The following is an 11,267-nucleotide window of genomic DNA, read 5'->3' as shown; positions in this document are numbered from 1 at the left end:
ATTGTTCCTGGAATATCTCATCTGTAAAAGAAGAGGAGAAATCAATTCCACAGAATACCTGGGGGAAGAGAACAGGAGGAAACGACTCCCTTGGAAAAGGAGGTTTTGCCACGATGAGGGAGCAGGGAAAATACAATTCTGGGTTTGTTTTGACAATGTGCTCTTGCCTGTAGGAGTGCCTGTCCTGGGGAGCCTGGCAGAGACCACAGCTGTAGGAAAGCAGCAGGGAGGAAAAAACCATTTAAAAAAATAAAAATAAATTAAAAAAAAAAAAAAAAACAGCAGGGAGAAAAGAAGGCCAGCACAAAATTACAATAATGAGAAAAATGTCACACTAAACTGTGGCAGCTGAGGATGCTCAGGCCAGGAGCAGCAGGGCTGGGGCAGGAGCAGTGGGGACAGTGCCCTGCCTCCTCCAGGGACCTCGGCTCCATCCCTGCTCACAGGGATTTGGGATATTTGCCTGCAGGAGGAGGAACCCTGGCAGTGGTCTGCTCAGTCCCACCTCTGCACACGGCTGAGGCAGCAGGGACAAGGCAGCTCCTGAAAAGGATCAGGGAACAGGACCCCAAAAAATGAAATGAGCCTTTATGTCCCCATGGCTTCAGAGCCCCTGTGCTGTGAGAAGCTGCTCCCTTTGAGATCAGCCCATGGTTCAGCTTTGGGTTTTCTCTCCAGAAGTGGTTGGAAGCTCTTCTTTTCCCTGCTCTGTGCTGTCCTGTGGTCTCCCTCCCCAGGACATTGCCATTGATCCCAAAGGGCTCCAAGCCCCCATCAGCAAATCTGAGCAATCTCAGGCTTCCCCAGCTCCACCTCTGTCACTATCAGACTAGAAATGGTGAATAATAGTAATAGATAATAGTAACACACACACATTTCTTTCCATGAGGCAGAAAAAAAGCGCTTTATTACGAATCTGTTTTACATTTATAGACAGGATGGCAGAACACAGACAGAGCCATAGATAATTGGTCAAGAGAAAGAAACACTTCTCCTCATGTCTCCCATGGTGATCATCACCAGGTGTTAATTTATGCTATTGATTTTTCCTTTTCTTGTTTATCTTTGAGAAAGCTTCCAGCCTGGGAAAATCCGAGCTGGAATTTTCCCCTGAGCCTTCAGCAGTGTCCACACATCTCCCTGGGCCCAGAGCAAGCAGGAGCTCTGCCTCCTGGGGCTGCTGCAGCCTGGAAACCTCTGGAGTGAATGTCCCAGGCTGACCTGAAGCAGGGTTAACTGCATGGATTTGTCTCCACGTGCTCTGCAGGACCCCCAGCCTGCTCTAAAGATAAAAAAAAAAAAAAAATCTGGAAGGAGTGGATGGATGGAAACAGAAAGCACATAAAGGCTCAGTTCAGCAGATCTGTCTTTGTGCTGCCTCTTTCCAGTTCTCATCTGCTGCCTGCTGAGCTGACAAGAGGTGCACTCCAGCTCGAATTTTTTTTTTCTTTTTGCCTCCTGTTGTCTTCACAGAATTTTAGAATATGCTGCCAGATGCTCATTCATGCCAGAGCAGGATGAGTAATAGTTTCTACATTCCGAAATGAGCCCCTCTGATTCATGGTATGTGCAAGTCATTTTCTGCAAACACCGAGGGAATCAAAGTTCCTCCTGGGCCCCCTGTAGAAAGATGAACATGCCAGCAAAACCTTGATTGGGAATGTGGGCAAATAATGCTGGTTTGTGTGTTTGCTCTTTGCCTGCAGTTCTTCCTCTCTGAGCAAAGCCCATCAGCATTTCCATGGATATTACATCCATTATCATAACGAGGAGGAGGTAAATCTTGCTCACCATCTCTTTGCTAATTCTGCCCTGACTGTGCTGCTGCAATCTCCTCCAGATTGCATCTTCTGCAGGGCTGCAAGAGCTGGAGCTATGAGATCATGGCCAGAGAAGCCCCAGGTTTGTATCCATGGCTTTCTACGGCTTTTTTCTGAGGAAAACACACAGAGGAAACTCATAAAATGTCTGCTCTTTCTTGTGTTGCTTCAGAACTAAGAGACTTGTAAATCACTGCTGAATGGGATGCTATATGCTTTTCTGCCTCTATTATGTATTATGGGGAAATTAATAAGTAATGGGATTTGCAAGATGAAAAGCAAGGAAACCCACAGGGTAGGTGATGGAGAGGCATAATTTAAAAAGTCAATGAAAGGTTCCGTTAAATCACGGTTAAATTATGCTGATATTCACCAAAGTCCTGTGGTAAAATGCTTTTTTCATAAAATATTGAGACTCCTTTCTGCAGTGACAAATGAAGGTTCCCACAGTCCTGGAGGACAGCAGGAGCTGGAGGTGAGCCCTGTTTGCCCAGGTGTGAGGTGCTGCACCTTCAGAGCACGGGCTCACCTTGCCCAGAGCTCTTTTGGCAGCTCTGCCCCCCAGGACAGGCTCAGGGACCAGCCCTGCAGGGCTCAGCTTCCCAGGAAATGTCCTGTCCCTTCCCAGCTCCTCCTGCTGCTGGGAATGGTGCTCACAGCGTTAATTCTGATATCCACACAGCTTCCCCCAGGCTGTCCTAAAGCCAGGCCTGTTTCATCCCCTCTGGCCCCATTTCCAGGAGAAGAAATCTCTGGGAGGAGAGCAGGAGCTTGGGAGAGCTCAGCCTTGCAGACAGCTACACCTCCTTTACTCTGCCCTTTACTCACAGTGGTGAGAGCTCCCCGTGCCCAGCACAGCCCTGGGCTGCAGGAACTTGTCAGCACAAGGAAAATGGAAATAACCCTGCAGGCAAATCCCCTGCAGCCCTTCCCATTCCCGCTCCTGCTGATGCTCCAGCCTGGCTCAACTCAGCAGCTTTTCCACGTGAGCCCAGGGCTGTGGGGAATGTGGGCAGTGGGGTTTCACCTCCCACCTTCCTGCTGCTGCTCAGGGTGTGAGAGGAGCCCCTGGAACCCGTGGGCTGTGCCATGAAATCAGCACAGGCTGGGATATCAGCTCTCCCTCCCTTCCCCGGCGTTCCCTGGGGAGTTTTGCCCTTTATACATTTGGGGATAAAGAAATGGGATGGAGGGAGCTGCAGAGGCTCAGCCCCAGAGCTGAACATCAGCTTTCTGTGGGTGAAGGTGGCTGCAGTTCCTGGCCCCAGGGACAAAAGGATGTCAGGTGAGCACAAGAATAAAACACCAACCACCCACGGGTTCAGAACCAGCCTTGAGCTGATCCCATCTACAGAAGAGGTTCTTTTAGTACAGTCACTTTGCCCGGGTTATGTTGAATACAGGGAAAAATGTCCATTTTCATCCTCCATGGCCTTGCCCTGTTGATGCCAAAGGTGGTTTGGTTTTGGCAGGAGCAGGGACAGGCTCCCAGCCTCTCCCAAGGCAATCCTGTGACACCTGAACACGCTCTGCTAAATGGATTCGTGTAGGAAACAGTTCTGTGCTGAAACTCTACCTTAGATCACAGCATTTTAATGCCTTTTATTTCCCCCCTCCTGTTAAAGCTTGTAAGAAGCAATCTCTGCCTTGTGAAGAATTGTTTTGCATTTTGGGACCTTGGGGAATTAGATGGGGCTGAGTAATTATGAGGAAACTTCCCCGAGTTGAATACAAATGGACTGAATGGGCAGAAAGCTCCACAGTGCATTAAGATAAGGAAACTAAAATTTGGAAAGTGACTAAAAAAGGTACTTTAACCTTTCTGTCGGCTTTAGCCCACTTGGAATTGATTTGAATATATATTTCAAAGGCTGTTTAAAACCCTCTGCTCCAAAGTGTCAAAATACCTTTGTACACCAGCACTGCCTTTGACCCAAAGGGGAAGGAACCTCTCAGCCCAGGTCTCTTCAAATATTTATAGACATATTTTCCATTTTTGGCATTAATTTCAATTTCACATTAATTTCTAATAAAATTTCAGCATCTCCATTGTTGGCCAAATCTGCTAAAATATGGAATGGGAGAGAGTGAATGAGAGACAAAAGACAATTTTGGAGGGAATTCTGGCTTTATGTGGAGGGATGAGCAGAGGCAAAGTCCTTCAGAAATAAGTACTATTTGTCTGTCTTTTTTAATGGAAAAAGAAAGGGGTTTTTCTCCTCATCTGAAGACAAACAGGAGCTGGGCCCTTCAGACAGGAGCATCATCTCTTACTTTCTATAAATAGCTGCCTTTTGGAAATAAACCACTCCCCTAAAAATCCCAGATTCAGATCGAGCTTCCATCTTGCAGAGTTATGTTCCCATTTGCATCCAAACTCAGTGTCTGACACTTTATTTTTACAGTGCAACAGAGAGAAAATTTGCTTAGAAATAGCCTGACAACACAGGAAGGAATTGGGGAACTTTTTATCACCCTGGCATTTTCCTGAGATGACCCTACAACCACCCGTTATTCTCTCTTGGGTTTTCACTGGGGCAAATCCCAGTGACCTCACAACTTTCCATCCCCACAAACCAGGAGAGAGACATTCCCAGTGCCAAAAAAACCTGGAAAAATGACACAAAGTCCTCATTCTTGTCTCCTTCAGGGCTCTGAGCCTTTGAGCATAAAGGCAGTGGGGGCAAAGAATAATCCCAGTGGGGTGAGCACGTGGAGACCCCTCCTGCTGCTCTCCCTGTGCTCCAAACTCCACAGTCCCAGCTGGAATCTCCCAGCATGGAACAGCACTGAGCAGGATCCCTGATCCCACAGCTGCTCCATGGGGTGCAGCATTAGAGCCTGACCCTGAATCCTCCTGCAGGGAATCTCTGATTTTCCAGGGATCCCTCATCCAATTGCTGCTCCATGGGGTGAAGCACTAAAGCCTGACCCTGATTCCCTAATTTCTCTCCCCTTCTCCAAGCAGAGACTGTTTGCAATTTCCCTTTGTAAGGAAGACAGGGATGACTGGAGGGGATGGGGCATTTTCCAGCAGTTTCTCTGGGTGCTGCTGTGTTTGGATTGGCGCTGGATTTAACCCCAGTGACAGGCACAGACTTGACCCGAGGGGCTGGAGGTACCTGTGTGCTCAAAGGGGGCTTTGGAGGGGAACTGTAAGAAAACAGGAGAGGTTTCTTTGGGGCTGGCTGTTCCTCCTAGCTGTGTGCACACCTGATGGGGGGAGGAGGAGCTGCCTGTTGTTTTAAGTCTCCTTTTTCTTCTGTGCTGTGTCTGGGCAGGACCCACATGTCTGGAATGCACCTTAAAACAGCCTTATCTCCAGAACCCATCATTACATGGCAGGTGCTGGAGCCTACTTGATTTTCTCATTTCTCTTCTGTTTCTTCTCCTCCTTCCTCCCTCCCCCTCCACCCCAGGGTAGGAATTTCTGAACTCCAACCAGGGAACCTCACACACCTGGACTCCACTCACAGCTCCAGTGCAGGAAAGCAGTGGGAGGAAGAGCATGAAAAGCCACAACAGAGAGGCCATGGGCTGATCCAGAAGACAAATGCCCATAATATCCTGAACTTGCACAGAAATGTAACATTAACTTCTCCTCCTGTTTACTTGCCCTCGTCCATGACAAAAACAACTTGTTTCCCCAGCAGGGACTCTCCAGAGGTGGTGGCACTCAGCTGAAAGGACGACCTGGCAAAATTCAACGTCCAAAAGGGCTGAAATGAGCATTTAGTGCCCAGCTCTGCCATCACTTCAGGGAGAGCTGCTGAGCTTGGCAGCACCTTCTGCTCCAGCCCAGCCAGCCCAGCCTGTGAGGCTCAAACAGGACAGCAGAGCTTCTACCTGGACCAGAGGAGACGTGGAGTGCTCCTGCCCACGGTGCTGACACTCTCATCCTCTGAAAATACCAACATGCTTTTGTTCAGATCTTTGTAACTGCAAGGGCTGTTTACAGTAATTTCCACACCAGCAAATGGTGAGTTTGAGCCATGTAGGGGCCTTTCCCATCTTTCTGTGTGGCATTTTTGTTCCATCAGAGCCCGATGCTCAGCTTCTGCCTTTATTAAAGCACCAATCTGTGTGCCTGCAGCAAAGGGGGACTGAGTGCTGCAAAGCCAGTATTGCTCTGACTAGGAAAAACTTTTCAGATCTAAGATTTGGGTGCAGGATGGGCATTTGGAGGCAAAATCCTGACGGCACCAGATCTTTCTGAGTTAACTGCAAAATGTGTTGCCAGGGTCAGTCTCACAGAACTTCCAGACTCGCCACAGAAGGCTGATCAGCAAAAGAAAATCTGTTGAAGTCACTGATGGTTATTTTTGGTTGTTTTCTGCTTTGAACTTGCCTTACTGCACACCTGGAGTCTGAGATCTCTGTGAGGACATTCCACAGCAGCAGGAAGGCAGAAGCTGCAGAGCCCCAGAGTCCCCAGAGCCCCAGCCCAGCCCAGCAGCTCCGGGGTGGATTTGGGAGAGCAGAGCCTGGTGCTGTCCTGACTTGTACAGAAACCACCCTGCCCAGGAAAGCCTCAGGATCAGAAACATGCAAAAATCCTCCAACTGTATTGCCTTGGCTCTGGCAGCTCTGAAAACACAGCCCCCAGTTATGCTTTCCGTGCTGGAAAACCCCAAAACCGCAGCGCGCGCGGAGCCGCTGGAATTAAAGGAGCTTTAACCCCTCCCAGACTTCCCAGGCTGGGGGAGCAGGGGGGCACAGAGCTCTGTTTGGGAAGGGTTCAGGCACCTCACAACGTTTGCTGAGCACCCTACACCATCCCAGCCCAGTCCAGACCACAAGGCTCAGGGTACTCCAGGTGTGGGATGCTGACCCCGAAGTGTCATCCCCCAGAAATCCAAATTACACCCATTGTGGGCCAGGAGAGAAAGCTGCTGCTTCCAAAGCCTCCTGAATTCCTCAGGTTTAATTATCTTGCTTGTTCACTTCTGGGAAAAAAAAAAATCTGGCTCATAAAGTTACTTCAGTTCTGTGCTTGAAACAATCCCAGGAAGAAATGAATCAATATAAGAAGCTAAACACAGAGAGGCATTTTGGGTTTGTTTGATTCTTCAAGCTTGGAACAATTCAGGAAATCTGCATAAATTATTTGAACAAAATTACCACCCAGCAAATTTTCTGGAGTTTCACCTTTGCCTTTTTTACTCTGCCTCTCTTCTTTCCTGTACTGGACATTCAGGAATGAAATCTGTTCTTCCACCAAAGTGTGCAATGGCTACAAATCCACTGCCACTGGGTATCAACCTCACCCCAGAGGTGGGAGCCAGCAAAACTCTGCTTGTGCTGCATGTGCAGAGGCTTTGGGGAGTTGGATTTAGCTTTATTTTCACAGCTGAAATCCAGAAAGAGAAATTCAAATCAGGGAAATGCAATAACCTCCGAGCCTGCTGCTCATCAGCGCATCACCCCTTAAAGAGCAGAGCCCTTTATTAAAAAGGACACGTCTGATTAAAAAGATATGAAACAAAAGTGATTTTTAATTTTATTGGGGAGACAGAGTCATTGCCAGAGACAGCCCATGGCTACATGTGATGATCGAGGCGAGGGAGGGCAGCGAAGCACCAACACAAATATGGAGTTAATAACTTTTTTACTCTTAGGGAAAGTGCTGTTCAATTCCTGCTGCTCCAGGCGGGTGCAGCTTGAGTGGAAATTTAGAGAAATTACATCCACCTGCTTCCATCTCTTCCATCCAGGGCCAGATCTTCAGCCAGTATAAATCAGTTTATCTGCATGCAGCCAGGCAGATTTATGCCAGCTGAAGACACAGCCCCTGGTCTTGCACTTCACAGTGAGAAGCTTTAAAATACAAATAAGCATGAACCCCTGAAAATATTCCCCACTCCTGGAGCTTAGGAGGAAAACCAGACTTCCCAGACAGACTCCAATAATCCCCCAGCTCGTGCTGCTTTTGGGGTAATCAATGGCAATATCCAAAGGTTCAGCCAGGAGCAGCCCCAGGCAGAGGCTGGGTATGGAAATCCTGCAGTGTTCCTTCTTCTGGAGGAGATCAGGGGTGATTCTCCCAAAGTGGACTCAGGGGAAGGAGCTGGGGCAGGGCAGGGAGGTGCTGGAGAAGCTCTGGCACGCACACACCATGGGGACCTGTGTCCAGGTGCCACCAGAGCCTCTCCCAGGCATAGAATGGGGTCAGAGCTGGGCTGGCAGCAGCCCAGAGCAGCTCCTGGCTCAGGGCCCTCCAGTCACAGCACAGAGATTGTGTCTGAAGCACCTTGAGGACAGACACCCTTCAGGCAGGACAGGGCAGGCTGGCCCAGCCCTGTGCTCTGCTCCAGCTTTCAGCAGCTTTTCTCTGCTTCTCTCAGCTAGGACAGGAGGGAGTCTTGGTTGGTTTTATTTGGGCACACTGATGATGTCTGCAAAATCACTTTCTGTCCATCCAAGTGAGATAAATCACTCATCTCTACAGCATTTAGTGCAGAATTTTCCACTGTTCATGAACTGAAGTCAACAAAAAAATAATTGTTTTCTATCTGTGAAACAGCTTTCAGTCTTGGCTGAATGAGACAGATTCTATGAAGTAGCATCTTTGTTTATATTTAACAGTGGTTTCTCACACATCCAAAAATGCCCTCCCAGAACATGAAAATACAAGAAAACATCAGGGAAGGCACCAAACGCCTCCTCACTCAATCATTGACAGAACAATGCTGGGATTCTGCAGAAAGCCCCTCTCTGTCAGGTCTGTGAAAAGCCAGAATGTAAAACAAGGTCTCCTGTGGCAGGGATTTTGCTGAGAGTTAGAAATCTTCAATTTTTAAAAAGACAGAGGGATCCAAATCAAAACTGAGCTGCCTCTCTTCCATCTCATCTTAATTGTCATCATCAAAAATCCGAGTGGAGATGGCACCTCAGCCAGGAGAGCCTGGAATGCAGATTGCACTGCATTTATTGCAGTAAATAATGCAGGAGAACATCGGGGCACTGCAGCTGCTCCATGGCTTTGGGAGAGGAGAGGAGAGGAGAGGAGAGGAGAGGAGAGGAGAGGAGAGGAGAGGAGAGGAGAGGAGAGGAGAGGAGAGGAGAGGAGAGGAGAGGAGAGGAGAGGAGAGGAGAGGAGAGGAGAGGAGAGGAGAGGAGAGGAGAGGAGAGGAGAGGAGAGGAGAGGAGAGGAGAGGAGAGGAGAGGAGAGGAGAGGAGAGGAGAGGAGAGGAGAGGAGAGGAGAGGAGAGGAGAGGAGAGGAGAGGAGAGGAGAGGAGAGGAGAGGAGAGGAGAGGAGAGGAGAGGAGAGGAGAGGAGAGGAGAGGAGAGGAGAGGAGAGGAGAGGAGAGGAGAGGAGAGGAGAGGAGAGGAGAGGAGAGGAGAGGAGAGGAGAGGAGAGGAGAGGAGAGGAGAGGAGAGGAGAGGAGAGGAGAGGAGAGGAGAGGAGAGGAGAGGAGAGGAGAGGAGAGGAGAGGAGAGGAGAGGAGAGGAGAGGAGAGGAACCAGCAGCCCCAGGACAGCAGCTGTGACACAGCCCAGGCTGATCCAACGAGCACCCCAAACAACCACAGCTTCATCCATGTGCTTTGGACCTTGCCAGGAGTTTGTTGCTGTCCCAGTCAGCCCAGGCTGGCTCTGGTGTTACCCTGCTGCTGTTTCTCACCCGTTTTTGTCTCCTCAGGAGTGGGGCAGGCTCAGAACTCGCTGCCCATGGGGATGTGTGGCACTGAGAGACTCAGTAGAAGCCACCCTGGTACCCAGAATAGCTCCTCCAGTGCTGGCTGTGCCTCAGCCCCCAGCACTTCCACCCCAGGACATGGACTTTGAGCACTGCTCTGACCCTTTCAGGTCCTGCTTGACTAAAGCCTCTCACCCCTGAGCCCTGCTCTGTCCCCACCCTGCACACAGCCCAGAGCTGCAGTGATTTTACAGAAGGACTGAAATGATCCTGAAATGATTGAATGCACGGCTCTGCACAGAGAGCTGCTCCTGTTCCCACTGCAGGGAGGGCCCCAGGAGCTGGAGGGGCTCCCTGTGAGCCCCAGGCCCCTCCTGAACTGCTCATCCCCACCCTACAGAGCAGCCCCGGGCTGGGCCTTGCCTGCCCCCAGCTCTCCAGGTGGGATGCTCCAGGTGGGATACAGCACATGGGGCCTCTCTTGGACTGCAGCTTCAAAGGCCCCCCAGAGAAGGGGATTTTCCTTTGGAGATGTCACTTACAGACACAGAAACTGAAATTATGGGTTGTTCCCTTCAAAGCTCCAGACTGTGTGAAGCAGCTGCCCCGTGTACATCCCTGAACTCAGCCAGTGCTCACCTGGCCAGAGGAATGAAGCCTCAGATTAAAAACAACTTCTCCAAACCCCATATGAAAGGTGCACACAAATATTTGACATCCAGGGCGGGCTCTGCATGGGCTCAGCTTTGCAGCAAGGCTCCACTCGTGGCTGGAGTTGTTTTTTTTTTTGGATGTGAGCGGGCACTGCCGGGCAGGAGAGCTCCCAGAGGCTCTGCCAGAGCATCCCCAGCAAGTCTGGGCAGAGGGAGCCGGGCAGGAGCGCTCCCAAAGGCGTGTCCCGGCCCCGCTGGAATTGCTGCTCAGATAAGGCAGCGTGTTGCTGCTTGCAGGGCAGGGAAGGGCTGGGGCTGCTCCCAGCCCGCTCTGAGCCGCACACAAAGGGCAGGAATGAGGGGACAGAGCCTGGCAGGAGCCCGGGGCGTGCTGGAACAGCTCTGACCCACGGGATGGACCCCAGCATCCCCGAGGGCTGGGCAGGGATCCTGGGATGGGCACGTGGGGCTGGGCTGGACCAGAACCTGGTTATGGAACTGCAGGGTAGTTTGGGTTGGAAGGACCTGAAATCTCATCTCACCCCAGCCCCCTGCCCTGGGCAGGGACACCTTTCACTGTCCCAGCTCTCTGGGCAGTTAAAACCCAAAAAGAACCCCAAGACAGAAAACAAACTTCTCAGTATTTTCAGCTCCGCTCATCACAAAATAAATCCCATCACGAAAAAAGCAAATCCTTCTTAGCATTATCAGCAAGTGGATCTGAGAGAGGCCAGAACAGTATGGAAAAGCCCCCAGAAGCCAAGGACATTTATCCAAATTAGGCCCAAGTTTTGCACTACTACAGTTTGAAACTCAGCTTTGTCAGCACTTGCAGTGTTGTGAGGAGGGAGCCAGAATCTCTGCTGCTGTTTTTGGGATCTCACACACACTCAGGAGCAGCAATTGCTCAACCCCAGGGCAGCCACACTCAACATTCCACACAAAACCCAAAATTTCCCCAGAATACCCAGGCTGGCACGGGCAGCAATGACCCTGCTTTGTTTCTTCTGCTTTCCTGAAAGCTGAGGGAGGAATTTTTTCCTCCAGCATAGGGAATGTGTCACTAGAGGCTGGCAAAGCCCTGGGCACGGGGGGCAGAGCAAAGATTGAACTCTGCCACGTCAAGAAAATCCAAATCTGGGGTGCACAGATTC

This window comes from Erithacus rubecula (genome assembly GCF_903797595.1).
Source record: "Erithacus rubecula genome assembly, chromosome: 26".
Lineage (NCBI taxonomy): Eukaryota > Metazoa > Chordata > Aves > Passeriformes > Muscicapidae > Erithacus > Erithacus rubecula.
The sequence above is the reverse complement of the archived record's forward strand: the minus strand, read 5'-3'. Positions refer to the sequence as shown.